This window comes from Chiloscyllium plagiosum, chromosome 2 (genome assembly GCF_004010195.1).
Source record: "Chiloscyllium plagiosum isolate BGI_BamShark_2017 chromosome 2, ASM401019v2, whole genome shotgun sequence".
Lineage (NCBI taxonomy): Eukaryota > Metazoa > Chordata > Chondrichthyes > Orectolobiformes > Hemiscylliidae > Chiloscyllium > Chiloscyllium plagiosum.
This window is the reverse complement of record NC_057711.1, coordinates 112,068,464-112,084,643: the sequence shown is the minus strand read 5'-3', so window position 1 is coordinate 112,084,643 and position 16,180 is coordinate 112,068,464. Positions and strand designations below refer to the sequence as shown.

The window sequence follows — 16,180 nt, the reverse complement described above, 5'->3', positions numbered from 1 at the left end:
TATCTTAACTTATATTGCCCTACAAATAGCCACAAGGTGGGGCATACAAGGACCATTTCGTTTTCCCTCTATCTGGGAGTGGCATTTGGTTTCAAATGTTTGTTCCTTCACAACAGGAAGGCTGAAATGAGCAACTGCAAGTATGTAGAAAGTCAATATGAAGCTTAACGCTGCACATAGTAACAACTTCAGGAATAAGCACAAGCTTCCTTGATGGACTTATAGTTAAGACTATCCTTGCTGAGAGCTTGACGGTTCTAGATTTGATAACAGATTGAAGCTGGACATGGACACCTGGCTACTCAATCTATCCACTCGCCTTGATTTTATCAACCTATATGTAAGTTACCACTGACCAGAAACTCAACCGGACTCGCTAATAAACAGAAGCTTGGAATACTGTGGCAAGTAACTCACCCAATTCCCCAAAGTCTGTCTGTAGGAGACACAAATCCTGAGTATGATGGAGTACACCCAACTTGCCTGGACAGGTGCAGCTTCAAGAAACTTGACACCATTCTAGACAAAGTAGCCCACTTGATTTGCACCATAACCTCAAACCGCCACTCCCTCCACCAATGCTTAGGCGCAGTGTGTACTACCAGATGCACTGCAAAACTTTACAATAAACCCTGTACAAACGTACAAGCACTTCCCTTTAGAATAACAAGGCCAGCAGATACACAGGAACACCACCATTACATTCAAGTTCCCCTCCAAGCCATTCATCACTCTGACTTGGAATTATATCACCATTTTTTTCACTATTGCTGGGTCAAAATCTTAGCCTTCTCTCTAAGGCATTGTGGGTCAACAGACAGCATGTGGATTGTAGCAATTCTATAGGGCAGCGCACCCTACCTTCTCAAGGGCAGGTAGTGACAGGCAACAAATGCTGGACAGCCAGAAAAGTCTACATCCCAGAAGTTTAAAAAAACTAGTTTAATTTCAATTTCCAGTATCTGTAGTATTGTTATTTTAGTGTTATGAAAATATCTGGCTTTCATAACTGTCAATCTCTTCAACCTAGTCTTCAACAAGACCTTCAAGCCATTTTAACTAATACCCATGTTTAAAGTTAGTCATTTTGTTTCAACCGCTTGCCAAAAATGTTATGATGCTGAGATTTCACTGGATCTCGAATGGGGCTGAGATGTTAAAGCGTTAAGTTTGTTTTGCTGACACCTAAGAAATTGGATGCCAGAGAGGGGGAGGGTTTTTTTTTCCCTCTCTTGCAGGGAAGATGTGACAGCCTAAGTTGGCTCAGTGGCTCGCACTGCTGCCTCTCAGCACCAGGGTCACAGGTTCGATTCCAGCCTTGGGTGACTGACTGTGTGGAGTTTGCACATTCTCCCAGTGTCTGTGCAGGTTTCCTCCGGGTGCTCCGGTTTCCCCCCTCAGTCCAAAAATGTGCAGGTTAGGTGAATTGGCCATGCTAAATTGCCCAGTGTTAGGTGCATTAGTCAGAGGAAATGGGTCTGGGTCGGTGTGGATTTGTTGGGCTGAAGGGCCTGTTTCCACACTGTAGGGAATCTCATCTAATCACGCAACTGTTTCAAGGAATAACCTAATCTCTCACTTTGAGAAGAGATAACCTAATTGCTATACTTTGTTTTTGGGTATTATGTGATTATGGGGTGTGGCAGGGGGTTGGCTCGTGGGCATTACTGATGGTGATGTAGGATTCTCTATAAAGGGGAACCGTTCCCTTGTTCAGAAAACCTCGCTGAGATGCTCCGCAAGCATTGCGAAGAGTCTTAAGTGATCCTCCTAAAGCTTGTACTTGCTGAAATAATTTGTGACTGTTCAAAAAAGTTGGAGTATTGCAGTTGTATCAAGCGTTTAAGAATCTCAAGAAAAAGAACATGACAGGGCTGAAGCAGGAATGGATACTGATTTACCTTCTGTTTCACTCCATTCCCCATATGATCCATATTGAAGAGAAAGAGACAACAAATGATTGGACAGAAGGGTTAAAACAAACCAGGGTTTCATCTGCGATTTATAAATTCATGGATGTTGACATCAGCATTCTGGGTAATTATGTTTCTGTCTGCAGAGACCTCAGAGACAGCCTATCCTCAGAGTGGCAGTGTGACCACGCAGCTTAGAGAGAACCTTGATGGGTATAACTAACTGTAGCTACTAACCATCCCTAGTGGACACTGAGAAGCCTGTGGCCAGCAGTCCTCCAGACTCACTGCCTAGTGCTGGTACAGCCACAATGCTACCAGTGAATAGAGTTCCATAATGTTGATTCAGCAACAAGGCAAGGCAACAAAAGTTGAACATCTCTGTTATGAAAGAAGGGTGCTCTACATTTGAAAGAAAATTGCCATTCTTGTTGCTTCAGCAATGCCTCGATCATGTCCAACTCCACGACATGTCTCCAAATTTTTCCAATCGGAGATAATCTATTGTTCAAATTCTATATTTCCATCATGAGCCTCCATTGAGTCCAGGTGCTTTAAACATTTCATCTATGACACTAAACTTCAAATTTCCACTGTATCTTGTTCCCTAAATTTTCAACAGCTTTCATTTCACACTTAAAACTAATTAAGCTTATTCAATTGTTTAGACAGATTGCACCTAAAACCCATTGCGGTATTTTTAGTTTGGTCAGGGCAGAACATAAATCCACGATTCAGTTCTAATTGATAATGCATCTAAAATATCTTGAGTTTGACCACTTTGAGAACTAAGGAATGTGCTATGATTCAGCAAAACATGGCATCCTGTTGTGTTAAGACAACCAATTGCAGCAGAAGGAAAACTCAAAGCTGTATTTAAACAATGCTCTACTCAAACTAACTTGGCCAAAATTGAACAGGAGTCCAAAACTGTCATTCATAAAACTGGAAATATAATGTTATAATAGTCAGGCAAAATTGATTTGCAAACATATTATAAACAAAAGGATTAACAATACTACAACTACTCAATTAGTGCAATTATATTCAAAACTGAGCAACAATTGAAATTGTGCATAAGTGACAACATTCAGATGCACAAACATTTAAGAGTTTAAAATATCCCTCACTTCATATCAGGCATTGCAATATTCACATAAACTTAGACAGGGAGAGCAGGCAGGGAAGGTGGGAAAACAATCCAAGACCACTTCCATCATTGAGCTGCAGCATGCAGATGACTCTGCAAGTGCACACACGCAATTACTTTATCCACATTATGAAATAACAGATCTTGCGATCTTAAAGAACAAGGAGAACTGAAAGAAACAGAAAAAGCAAAAGTTGCTTCTGAAGATATAATGATGCTTGATGATTTGGTGCTGTTGCCTTAAAAAAATCAGTTTTTATTAGCCACTCCCACAATGAGACACAGGTGATGCTACAAATTGCAAAGATAACATCTCCCCAAGATGAGAGCCAGGCTTTGTCGACCCATATGGAGGCAATTCAACAGCTGTTAGCAGATTGCCAAATTTAACTATGCAAAATTTGGAACCATTACCCTTGAAGTTGATGACAACTGAGCTGTTTATTCTCAAGTCATGTTTCACTCAACTGAATGATTTAACTTCACAAGCTGGCTAATTATTGTAAATTGCATAAGCAAGAAAGTTTTGAGTTTTGAACTGAATTTGAAGAGTTTTGTTCTACAATCCCGCTTATTTGATGGAAACTTGATAAAATATTTGATCAAATAAATGGAGCTGCAGGACAAAAATCTTCAAATTCAGTCCAAGACTCATGAACAAAACAATGACATTTTTTGCAAAAAGAAAATACCATGCTGCAATCTGCAACAGTTGTCCAACTTGTAAAATTAAATCACTTGAGTGGACAGGGCATCCTTAATTCCTCTGTAAAAGAAACACAATATCCTGACCAACGAGCAGGAACCTTTACCCTAAGAGTGCCCAAACTCAAGTAGTATTGCAAAAGGCTCCAAACATGGAACATCTGACAGGTTCAGCTGGAAGACAAGCTCCAAGAATGACCAGTGCATAAAACATCCATTGCATCAGACTTTTCGACCACTTCAAATGCCACCTTCAGAATCCATTATTGGACCACAGAATCCAGGTAACCTGAATAGAAGTCATCCTCAATGCAGAGAGAATGCGAAAGTATACTTAAGCATATCTGTACATTAAATGTCACATATTACAGAATAAACTAAAAAATCCTTCCATGAAAATGCACATGAATAGAATCCGAGGCACAGAATAACAAAATATATTTAACAGTTTAGTTGTGTCAACTAACTATTTGTGGTCTGTAACTTGAATTTTGCAACAGTCTTGTGGAAGTTGCTAACTGGCAGATTAGTCTTCAACAGTCTCAAGAATATTTCAACTAATCAAGGTTTTCATTCAGGCTCATTCATTGCCTTAATGCAACTTAGCATGCCATTAAAATATTAAAAAAAAAGCTTTGTGATCAGAATTAATGACTTGTTTGAAACATTTTTAGCCAACTGGAACATGCTTTATACTCCAGTCAGCATAAACTTATTAATGCAAAGTTTGATGTTCAATTGCAGAAGAATGAACAGCGCTTTTAACAGGAATAGAACTTAAACTGTCAGCTAAATACACCATCTTTTGCAAATATTTTTGATGAGTATTTAAGGGAAATCCAATATTCAGCTGAATATGGACCCACAAAAAGTTTTTTAAGCACTGTTCATAGATCATAACTGAATATAACAGATTGTTCCACTTCATTTAACTTACCTGACATTATCTTTTAAGACAGTTCTCATTTTACATTGTTCCGTAGTAGCAATGTGCCGGCATTGTTCTAACATGGCTGGACTTGTAACTCAGAGGCCCAGATGGCACGGGCTCAAATCTCACCATGGTAGCTGATATTTTTTTTTAGTGCTGCAGTACTAGTGTCTACTTCTTAACAAGGTGGTCCAGGTTCAAGGCCTACCTACCAGTGGCAGGTTCGAATATGCTTGAACATGTCGACTGAAAAGAATTATATGACATCTTGTGACACAGCTGAAACATTGTTACCTCTATGCCAGAAGTTCTGGGTTTAAGTCAAATGCCAAGACTAGTCAGCCATGAAAAGCAGTGCCCATGATGAAATTTAGTAGGCTGATAATCAATTCAGGATTTCTTCCACCCCCTCCCCATAATTCCCCAAATGAAGGAGCAAGACAGAGCAATAGAGTCATACATAGAGAGATACAAACAAAATTGTGACTTGCTGTTAAAGTTACATGGAAAGCTGGGAATAATAAATCATTTGGTTCAGAGTTCTCTTCCAAATGTTCAACGTTATCACATTTTAAACAAACCCAGAACCTTGTCTTTTATTATGTAATAGTGATAAGCTAATAAATACAATCGGTGTTTTTGTTTTAACATGGTTAACGCGAACTAATTCTATTAATTTCTGTTGTCTTTATTTTCTTAACATGGACGTTCAAGCTTCCTTTTCCATTAACATTTAAGGTACACCAAAATATGGTGTCTTTGCGTCAAAAAACTTCACATCTAGTGCAATACTTGACAAAGGCTGTGACACAGCTGAATTTAGTGGAAAGGACACAAAAAGTCAAGAGTGGGTTCAGGGCCAGGAGTGCAGATTGAAGAATCTCAACAGTCAACAGCCCCCTGTCGTATCTTAAATTGCATGAGTCAAGCTGCTCTAAGAAAATTACAAGGAATAATCTTACCATGAGTGAAAAAGAACAGCCTCATGTAATGCTGCACAGGAGTGAACACTATGCATTATTTTTATTAAATGGTTCTTTGATCATGAGCAACATTGCTCACAGCAAGATGAGCAATGTATTGACAATATGCAATTAGCCAATCAATAAGCCAAATACGCATCCAAGGCCAGTTGTCACAGAAAGACTTAGCTGTATGCAAATTACCTAACATACATGACAAGTGCAAATATCATTTGTTACAGACTAGATCAAACCCCCCCTCAATACATATTGAGATAGCCTTAAAATAAGAAAATGTTAGGGCCTAGACTAAATATAATGTATTGCGCTCCAGAGGCAATTCAATTAGTCAACTATTCAACTTTAAGCCAAACAATTTTTACAGTAGTTAAATAGAAACAAAAAACTGGCTTAACTGTAACTATTGAAATGCTTAATGTTATATATTAATCATTAATTAACTGTTCCAATATAGTAACTTCCCATAATCATACCCCTGGCAAAAGCAAATTCACTAAAATAGATTTTCTCTCATACAATTCTAGCAGCAGGGAAGAGACCCCCAAGTTGTCGCTGTGACAGAGAGGAATTAGAGCTTCTACATCCAGCTTCAAGTCTTCAGCAACTGCACAAAACTAAAGCTAAAACCAAAACCAAAACCAAAACCCTGGTGCAATGGGAACTTGACCCCATCCATTCAAGCTGTTTCTATCGTTACAATTTTTAAAAACTCCAAGGCTGCACAAGCCACTTACTCAGCACTTCTGTCTTAACTTTCCTTCATCAAGAAATAGAATAAAAGACAACACTTAAAGCCATAGTATCATATAATCTGGTAAAATCTAGCTTTCAAGATCAAAACAGACATCACAAATTGGCAATCAAACATCACCACTTAAAGTGACCTGAAATTATGTTCAGATGCACTTGGTGCGTACCTTAAAGTAAATGCCATCAACAGAGCAATGTCAGCACCAAGCAAAACAGGGAATTCAGTTTCTTTTGTCCAAAGCTATCAAGAGCATGGTATGAGCAGTGACAGGCAACATGAAAAGCATTTGGAGTTCAAAAAAGAACAGCAAGATTAGAACTTAATCGACTTATTCAAAAATGATATTAAAGAATAATAGCCAATCATTTACATAAATGCAGATCCTACAATATATTGATTCAGCTATACACAAGTACGCATATAAATAATTCCAAGTCAATTACGATTTTCAAACGACTTACAATACCTGCCTTTTGTTTCAGTTACAAATTTTACTAAAATGCTCCAACAATGATGGCACCACAGGAAACAAAATAGCTAGCTGTATTAATACCAGATTTAGCAGACACATGTCGCATATCCCAAGAGACATTACCTGTCAGAGTTGATAACAGCATTCAGAAGCTTATCAGTCATCCAAAAGGGGAAATAAAGCATAAAAGAAATCCCAACTGAGGCAAATTAACAAACAGATGAAAACAATTTAAAGTGAAGACAAAAGGACAGGAGAAAGCAAACTATATGTGGGTTAAGCCAATAGGAAGTTACAGAAGTTTATTGTGTAAATTAAGATAAAATTAACCTTACTTGGTACGCCTGTCAATTGACTATGCAACCAAATACGCCAGCTCAAAAGATGCAAGCATCATGGACAGCTTGCCTCAAAAAGACTGATTGGTTGTCACCCTAGAAACAAACTCTCTCCAGAAGACTGCAACAGCTGCAGGATAAGCTACTGTTGTGCCCAGCATCAAACTCAGGGAGGTTCATTGTCTCGTGCATCAATTATTGAGAGGCACTCGCACACCAGCAGTAAGGAGACACTAGCAGTGTCCTCACCCAAACAGATTCAAAGATGTGCTTTAAATAGAAGGTCAGTTGAAACCAAACAAATTTCTTCTTTACAATTTTGCACTATTTGTTTTCAGAATTGCAAAGTAATAAATGGCACACACAAATGAAAAACAGCTTCTGTGTTCAATATTGCAGAAATTAGTAGTAACTTGGAAAAACAGAGTTTTCAAGGGCACTAAACTAAAAATACAACAGGAAAGTAAATATTCATTTCTGTAAAAGAAGGTCAGACATATTACAACACTTCCTGAGCAGATGGAGCTTCTGGTCCAGAAAGGGAGAAACATTACCTCGATGTTCCAAGAGCCCAGAGTAGGTCTTTGTATACTTGGAAACTTGTTACTCCTTTATCTGCTTCCCACAAATTCTTCAAGCCTCTCTGATTAAAATTGCATTTTAACATTAAATGCTCCACACATTATCTTATCAGGTTTTGTTCATTAAGGGTAAAGTCATAAAACCAAAATTTACTTAACCCACAAGCCTGCCTAGATTCTGAAAAAGCTCGTATCATCTCTGCAAAAGACCATCTCAGACTTATGAAAACAATACATTTAACAACCAGGGTGGCGAATACTAGTAATCCTTGCCCTTTTGCAAATCACCCCAGATAAAAGTCAAATGCTAAGCTTTCAAGCCATGGTCAACAGAAACTGTGCATCTTTTGGGGTAACTCTTAAGTGCCAGAACCTTAAAGAAACAATGACCAGATAACTGGAAATCATTGAGGAGAGAGTGCCCACTTCAAGGGGTAAAATTAAGCCTATGCATCTTTTCCTCAGTCATACTGCTCAAATTAAACACAAGCATCAAAGTGCAGGACTATGGAAATATGAGCAGAGGATATGCCATTAAGCAGATTACCACCGCTCATATTTATTGTGCTGTCAGATGTTGGCAGATCTTAGAATTTCCTTTTTTCAAAAAAAGGATACATTCATACCAGGAGAAAAGAATGCAAAATTAGGTGACAAATCAGAACAGCCATGATCTTATTTAATGGCAGAGCTGGCTCAAGGGTCCATATGACCACTCCTGCTCCTAACCCCCTTGTACATAGATGCATAGGGAACACAATCGCCTGGTATTTTCAGCCTAAATTGTGCTGATGAATTCAACAGTACAGCAGTAATACAAATGCTTAGCTCTACATAACAGTTTTAAAATATTCTTCTGCTTGAACAAGTTGCAGGCCTCACCATACTTTTATTTCACTTTTGAATTTTATGGCTAATGAGAAGCAACCATTACAAATTACAAGTATGGAACATTCAAACAAATCAAAACAACAAAGTAATTCTATACATGTGTCAACTACAAGACAAGACATCTAACTTGAAGATCTCAATTAACAAGCAGCACAGCACATGTGTTTCCCTGCATTGCAGTAACCCAATTGTGTGGTTTTACTAACCATGAATCCATACATTAATTTACTCTCCTCCAATAATTCAACAGTATCTTCTCAAAGAAGAATCAAGTTAGAGTGGATAGACCAATTAACAATTCAGTAATCAAATAAGATGAAGTTATAAGAACACAATGCAAGCAGTTTTTTTTATTAAGAAAAACGCTGCTCTTGGGATTGCCTCAGAGGCCACAGGAAATAAGTTTCTCAGCAGAGTAGCAAGGAGTATTTCTGTGCACTGGAGTCAAGCATACATTTAAGGCCAAGGAGACAGAAATATCTTTCTGACTTTGGTTGTGCTAAACTCATTGTGAAAGTGTGCTGTGCAAGGTTAAAAGTTCAAAGTAGACCACTTCTATACTAACTGCCCACAACTTAATGAGCACAAAAATTTAAAACGTATGTAACTGGTCAGCAACATTAGAGATGGTAACAGTGACTATGCATGGTTGTTTCAATTAACTATGGCTGTCAACAGCTTTCCATCATCATTTGGTGTAGACATCACGTATACAGTTACACTATAGATCCGAGAGTCATGTTATTATTTTCAGACAATAAATAATTTACTATTCATGACTGGGAAACCTGGCAGTAATTCAGAATCTTGATGGACAACATAATACACAAATTTGAGCTAAAAAGGGTAATGAAGAGTTGAACATTGACAAGAAATAAAAAAGTTGGTGTGATTATTGCCCATTGATTTAAATCACCAGCTCACTTTAGACATCACAAAAAAGATGGCTAACCATGAATCATACATAGTTAGAGGGCATTTTCACCACCACCCGACCCCCAATATGCCCAATGCATCACTGAAATTGCATACTGAAAACTGGAAATCTCTATTGTCTAGTTACAGTGGAGCAAAGAATATGGACAGAGGGGTTGGGGGAAGATGGGCAAGAGAATGCCACAGAATGTACAGTGACATAATGCATGCTTAAGAGTAATGTAGATATAAGCAAGTCATTTGTAAACTACAATTGTTGCCATGGAGATGACAACGCATCTCATCAAGAGTCACAGATGTGAATCAGCTCTTTCCCAAGTAGTAAATGCCACATGAACTTGTTCTTTAAAATTATTGCATAAGTGTCTGTCTGAGGATTAATGAAGTTACTAAGATTGAATAAACAGAATCAAAGATTTACTGTGTAGACAATAAAAAAATACACTTCATGAAACACAATGATGCAACAAGGATAACAGCATGTCGAAAGGTTGCTGGTCAGGCAGAACTTTAGTCAAAGTCAGCAGAACAATGTCAAATGTTATAGTATTAAGCTTAGCCTTCAGGGAGAAATGTTTTGAGATGCCTAAAATTTTCTGCCCTGATTTTTAAATACATAATTTTCAGGATACAAGTGTGCTAATACTATAACATTCACTGCCCAGCCCTAATTGCCCTCAAGGCGGCAGCAGAGAGCTGCCTTTTTGAATTGTAGGCCATGTGGTGTTGGCACAACTATCTTGTCAAGGATAGAGTTAGAAGATTCAAAGTGTGAAAGAACACCACCACGATCGCAGGATTATGTATGGCTTGGAGATAAATTTGCAGGTGGTGTTGTTCCTATATATCTGCTGTCCTTGTCCTTCCTGGTGATAAAAGGTCATAGGTGTGGTAGATTCTAAGAAGCATTCATGAATTTTTGCAGTGTATTTTGTAAATGTCACGAGTCAAATAGAGGGAGTAAACGTTAAACCTGTTAGATGGACTGCCAATCAAGTGTGTATTTTTTTTAAATCTCTGACTGTGTCTTGAGTGTTTTGGAGCTGCACTTATCTGAGCAATGGCACATATTCCACCACACTGCTGACTTACACCTGGTAAAACATTGGTCAGGCTTTGAATAATATTTTCTTCATTTTGTTGGATGCGGGCGTTGCTGGATGGCCAACATTTATTACCCATCCCTAGTTGCCTCTGACATGGTGGTAGTGATGTGCTGTATTGAACCGCTGCAGTCCACCTGCAGCGGTTGACCCACTTTGCCCTTAGAGAGGGAAATTCCAAGATTTTGACCCAGCAATAGTGAAGGAATACCAATAGATTTCAAAGTCTGGACAGTGAGTGGCTTAGAGGTGAATTTGAAGGTAGTGGGATGCCCATATATCTACTCCCTTTGTCCTAGATGGAACTGGCTGTGGGTTTGGAGTGCTGTTTGAGGATTGGTGTTGAATTTCAGCAGTGCATCTTGTAGATAGTACACACTGCTGCTGAGTCCCGGTGGTAGAGGGGGTGGCACTTAGGATATAAAAGTGGGTCGATTTGTCCTGGATAGTATTAAGCTTGCACTCATCCAGTCAAGTGGGGATTAATCCATCACATTCCTCACTTGTGCCTTGTAGATGGTGGAGGGGTGTTGGCAAGTCAAAAGAGGAGTTACTCCCTGCAGTATTCCCAGCCCGTGACTTGCTCTTGTCGCCAGTGCAATTATGCAGTAAGTCCAGTTGAGATTCTAATCAATGATAATTCCCAGTATGTTCTTCGTGGAGGATTCAATGATGACAACACCATTGCATGTCAAGAGGCAGTAGTTAGACTGTCTCTTATTGGTGACGGTTACAGTCTAGCATTTGTGTGGTGCAAATGTTAATTGCCACTTGACAGCTGAGGCCTGCATTTTGCCCACATCTTGCTGCATTTGGACACTGACTGCTTCATTGTTGCAAATGGTGCTGAACACTCTGCACTCATCAGCAAACCTTCCCACTTTGGCTCTCACGATGGAGGCATTGATGAAGCAGTTGAAGGTAGTTAGGCTCAGGGACACTATTTTGATTAAGTCCTGCAGTGATGTCCTGGAGCAGATATGACAGACCTCCACCAATCAGGACCATCTTCCAGACTCATACCACCCAAAAATTTGCCTCCTGGTACCCACTAATGCCAGTTTTGCTCAGGCTCTTTGATGCCACACAGTTGAATGAAGCTTTAATGTCGAGGGCAGTCACTCTCACCTCTGGAACTCAGCTCTTTTGTCCATGTCTGAACCAAGGCTGCAATGAGGTCAGGAACTGAGAGGCCCTGGCAGAACCCAAACTGGACATCACTGAACACCTGCTGCTTGATAGCACTGCTGATGACACCTTCCATCACTTTACTGACAATTGAGAGTCGACTGATGGGGCAGTAATTGGCCAAATTGGATTTGTCCGGCTTTTTTGCACAGAGGACATAGCTGGGCAGTTTCCACATTGGGCCGCTGGCATCAACTGGGCAACCAAACCAGAACAACTTGGCTAGGCAAGTCACAAGCTCTGGGAAACAAGTCTTCAGTACTATTGCCTGAATATTGTCAGGGTCCGTAGCCTTCGCAGTAGCCAGTGCCCTCAAGCATTTCTTGATATCATGTGAAGTGAACTGAATTGCCTGAAGACTGGAATCTGAAAGGCTAAGGACCACTGGAGGAAACAGAGATGGATCATCCACTGAACACATCCACTGAAGATTGCTGCGAAAGCTTCAACCTTACCTTTTGAATTCATGTGCTGGGCTCTTCCATCATTGAGGATGGGGATATTTGTGGAGCCTCCTTCTCCAATGAGTTTTTTTAATTGTCCACCACCATTCACAACTGAACATGGCACAACTGCAGAGCTTCGATCTGATCTGCTGGCTGTGGCTTCACTTTGCTACTTATGCTGTTTAGCATGCAAGGAATTCTGTGTGGTGGCTTCACCCGTTCATTTATTTTTCTTACACACTTGATGCAACTGCAATATGCCAACTTCTGTGAACAGCCAAAATTTATTAAGTACACAAAAGCTGTGGAGGAACCCTTAACACTCTTTGCAATGCTTGCGAAGCGTGTCAAAGGACCTCTGAACAAAGGGACAGTCCTTCTATACAAAATCTTTACATCACAGTTAGTAATGCCCACAAGACGACCCCCAGCCATTCTCTTTCCTGTTATATGCCACTCAAGACAGTATAGTCATCACATGTCCAGAAACAATGTAATGTAAATCATCCCTTAATAGCCAGATCTGTTGTGAATCTTTTTTTAAAAACTGCAGGGAGTTGTCAGAATTTTAATTGAAATGTTTTTATTGATTTCTGAATAGGGTTGGACAATGTAATTCTTTTACTCTGAATAATTAGGAAATGGCTCTGAATGTCAAGGAATGGGATTGTAAATTCTATGCATTCTACCTATAAAAGAGACATACCACCATTCTCCCAGGGCATCCAATTTCTTACAGATCACTCGAGCAAATTAACCGCTTAAAATCTCATTCCCTCCTTTTATCATTCCATGATAACCAACTAAAGGCACTTCCAGTTTATTCATAAGAATCTGACAGCCAGTATTCAAGTTATTGACACAAGGCATACAATGATTATAACAACAAAGGTTAGTCGTCAATGTTGTAGATAGGATACCCAGGATCCTCCAACATGGAAAAAACAGTGTTCATCTGTAAAGTTCTTAAATTCACAGTCCTCAGTGACCACTCCACCCCCTCCAAATTGAGTGGAAACAAGTCAGTTATCCAAAAACTCCTTTAGTAAACTCCAACCTGAAAACAAAATCCAGTCTGTCCTTGCACACCACTCCATGGAGAAATCTAAATTGCAGAAGGGCAGTTAAATTCATAGCAAAACTGATGAGACTTCCATCTTGACAAGATGCTTCAGATGGAGGATACCAGCGCATCTGAGCATGAAGTGCAGTAGCATCAGCTGCAGCAGCAGGCTAGGTGAACGCAGCATTCTTTGCTGCTTCTGCTCCCACTCTGCTGTCAAATGTAATAAAGCCAACTGGTTGTGAAGATGTTAGCAAACAATAACCCAGTGCCACATATATCCATATTAAATCTAACTTCAGGTATAGTTCAAAGACCTGACATTAATGACCTAATTTGATTTTTTCAAAGTTTCACAATTGGTGTCTTTAATTAGATTATGGGGTTGCTGACAAAATGACATTGTAAATTTAACTTCAAGTAAAATAAACAAACAAACGTCAGAAATACAATGGTTACAGACCTGTATCTGTACAACTTTGTTAAGTTGTACACACCAAGATAAACCACTGCTGCCACCTCTGCTGGGTTTGTCCTGCCAGCAAAGACAGGATATATCAAGGGTTGGTGGTAGTGGTGTCTGGAACATTGACTGTAAGGAATGATTCTGCAAGTATGGCTATCAGGCTGTTGTTTGACTAGCTTGAGAGACAACCCTCTGAATTTGGGCAAAACACCCCAGATAGGAATAATGTGATCAAGGATAGTCAGCATGGTTATATATCAAGGGTTGGTGGTAGTGGTGTCTGGAACATTGACTGTAAGGAATGATTCTGCAAGTATGGCTATCAGGCTGTTGTTTGACTAGCCTGAGAGACAACCCTCTGAATTTGGGCAAAACACCCCAGATTGTACGGAGTAGGACTTGGCAGAGTTGACAGGGGTTCAAAGATAAAGAGCAAAGAAAATTACAGCCCAGGAACAGGCCCTTCAGCCTTCCAAGCCTGAGCCGATCCAAATCTACTGTCTAAACGTCACCCAATTCCTAAGCATCTGTATCCCTCTGCTCCGCACCTACTCCTGCATCTATCCAGATGCACTTTAAATGAATCTACTGCGCCTGCCTCTACCAGCAATGCATTCCAGGCATCGACCACCCTCTAAAGTACTTGCCGCGTATGTCCCCCTTAAACTTTCCACCTCTCATCCTGAGTGTGTGACTTCTTGTTATTGAATTTTTCACCCTGGGAAAAAGCTTATCTCTATCTCCCCTGTCTATACCCTTCTTGATTTTGTAGACCTCAATCAAGTTCCCCCTCAATCTCTTTTTTCCCCCCGAAGGAAAACGAACCTAACCTACTCAACTTCTCTTCACAGCTAGCACCTTTAATACCAGGCAACATACTCGTAAACCGTCTCTGCACCCTCTCCAAAGCGTCCACACCCTTTTGATGAAGTGGCGACCATGGTGGCTCAGTGGTTAGCATTGCTGCCTCACAGCGCCAGGGACCCAGGTTAGATTCCAGCCTCGGGTAACAGTGTGTGGAGTTTGCACATTCTCCCAGTGTCTGCGTGGGTTTCCTCCGGGTGCTCCGGTTTCCTCCCACAGTCCAAAACTGTGCAGGTTAGGTGAATTGGTCATGCTAAATTGCCCATAGAGTTAGGTGCAATAGTCAGGGGTAAATATGGGAAGCGGGTCTGGGTGGGTTGCTCTCCAGGAGGGTCGGTGTGGACAAGTTGGGCCAAAGCGTCTATTTCCACACTGTAGGGAATCTAACTAAATCTAAACTAATCAGAACTGTACACAGTATTCTAAATACGGCCAAACCAACGTCGTACAATTTTAACATGACCTGCTAGCTCTTATACTCAATACCCTGTCAGATGAAGGCAAGCTTACCATATGCCTTCTTGACTACTCTATCCACCTGTGCAGCCACCTTCAGGGTACAATGGACCTGCACTCCCAAATCTCACTGTTCATCGACTTTTCCCAAGACTCTTCCGTTCATTGTATAATTCGCTCTAGAATTAGATTTGCCTCAATGTTTCTATCATTGTCTTTTCTGGTGCAAAGGTCAATGCCAGGTGATCTATCTGGTTTCATTTCTTCATAGCAACTGGTACAACTGACTGGCTTCTAGGTCACTTCAGACGGCAATTGAGAATCAACCACATAGCCGTGAGTCTAGAGTTATATGTAGGCCAGACTAGGTGAAGATGGCAGATTTCCTTCCCAGAAGTCCACGACTGAACAAGATGGTGTTTTCTGACAATGATTTTATGGTCATGAGTGGATTCTTAATTCCAGACTGTTTTTGAAAATTCAATTCAAATTCCACCAGCTGTCGTGGCAGATACAAACCTGCCCCCCCAAACATTACCTGGATCTCAGGATTAATATCAAGAGTGTGGTGCTGGAAGAGCACATCAGGTCAGGCAGCATCTGAGCAGCAAAATCGACATTTCGGGCAAATGCCCTTCATCAGGGATTCCTGAAGGGCTTTTGCCCAAAACATTGATTTTCCTGCTCCTCAGATGCTGCCTGACCTACTGTGCCTTTCCAGCACCACACTCTTGATATTCAATTCCAGCATCTATATTACTCACTTTTGCTTAATCTCAGGATTAATAGTCTCGTGATAATAGCACTAGGCCATCAGCTTCCCTTAATCTGAACATGAGTTCTGCACTGCAGAATGCTCAGCCTCTGACCAGCTTTTGTAGCTGTAGTATTTATTGACCTGGTCTAGTTCAGTTTCTGGGCAATGGGAACCCCAAAAATGCTC

At 40.2% G+C, this 16,180-nt stretch overlaps 1 protein-coding gene across 3 annotated transcripts in view; it reads right to left on the bottom strand.

Annotated features, from left to right (window-relative positions):
* The window catches only part of ptbp3 (polypyrimidine tract binding protein 3), an 80,962-nt gene that overhangs the window by 62,038 nt on the left and 2,744 nt on the right, over positions 1–16,180 (bottom strand). The window lies entirely within an intron of this gene.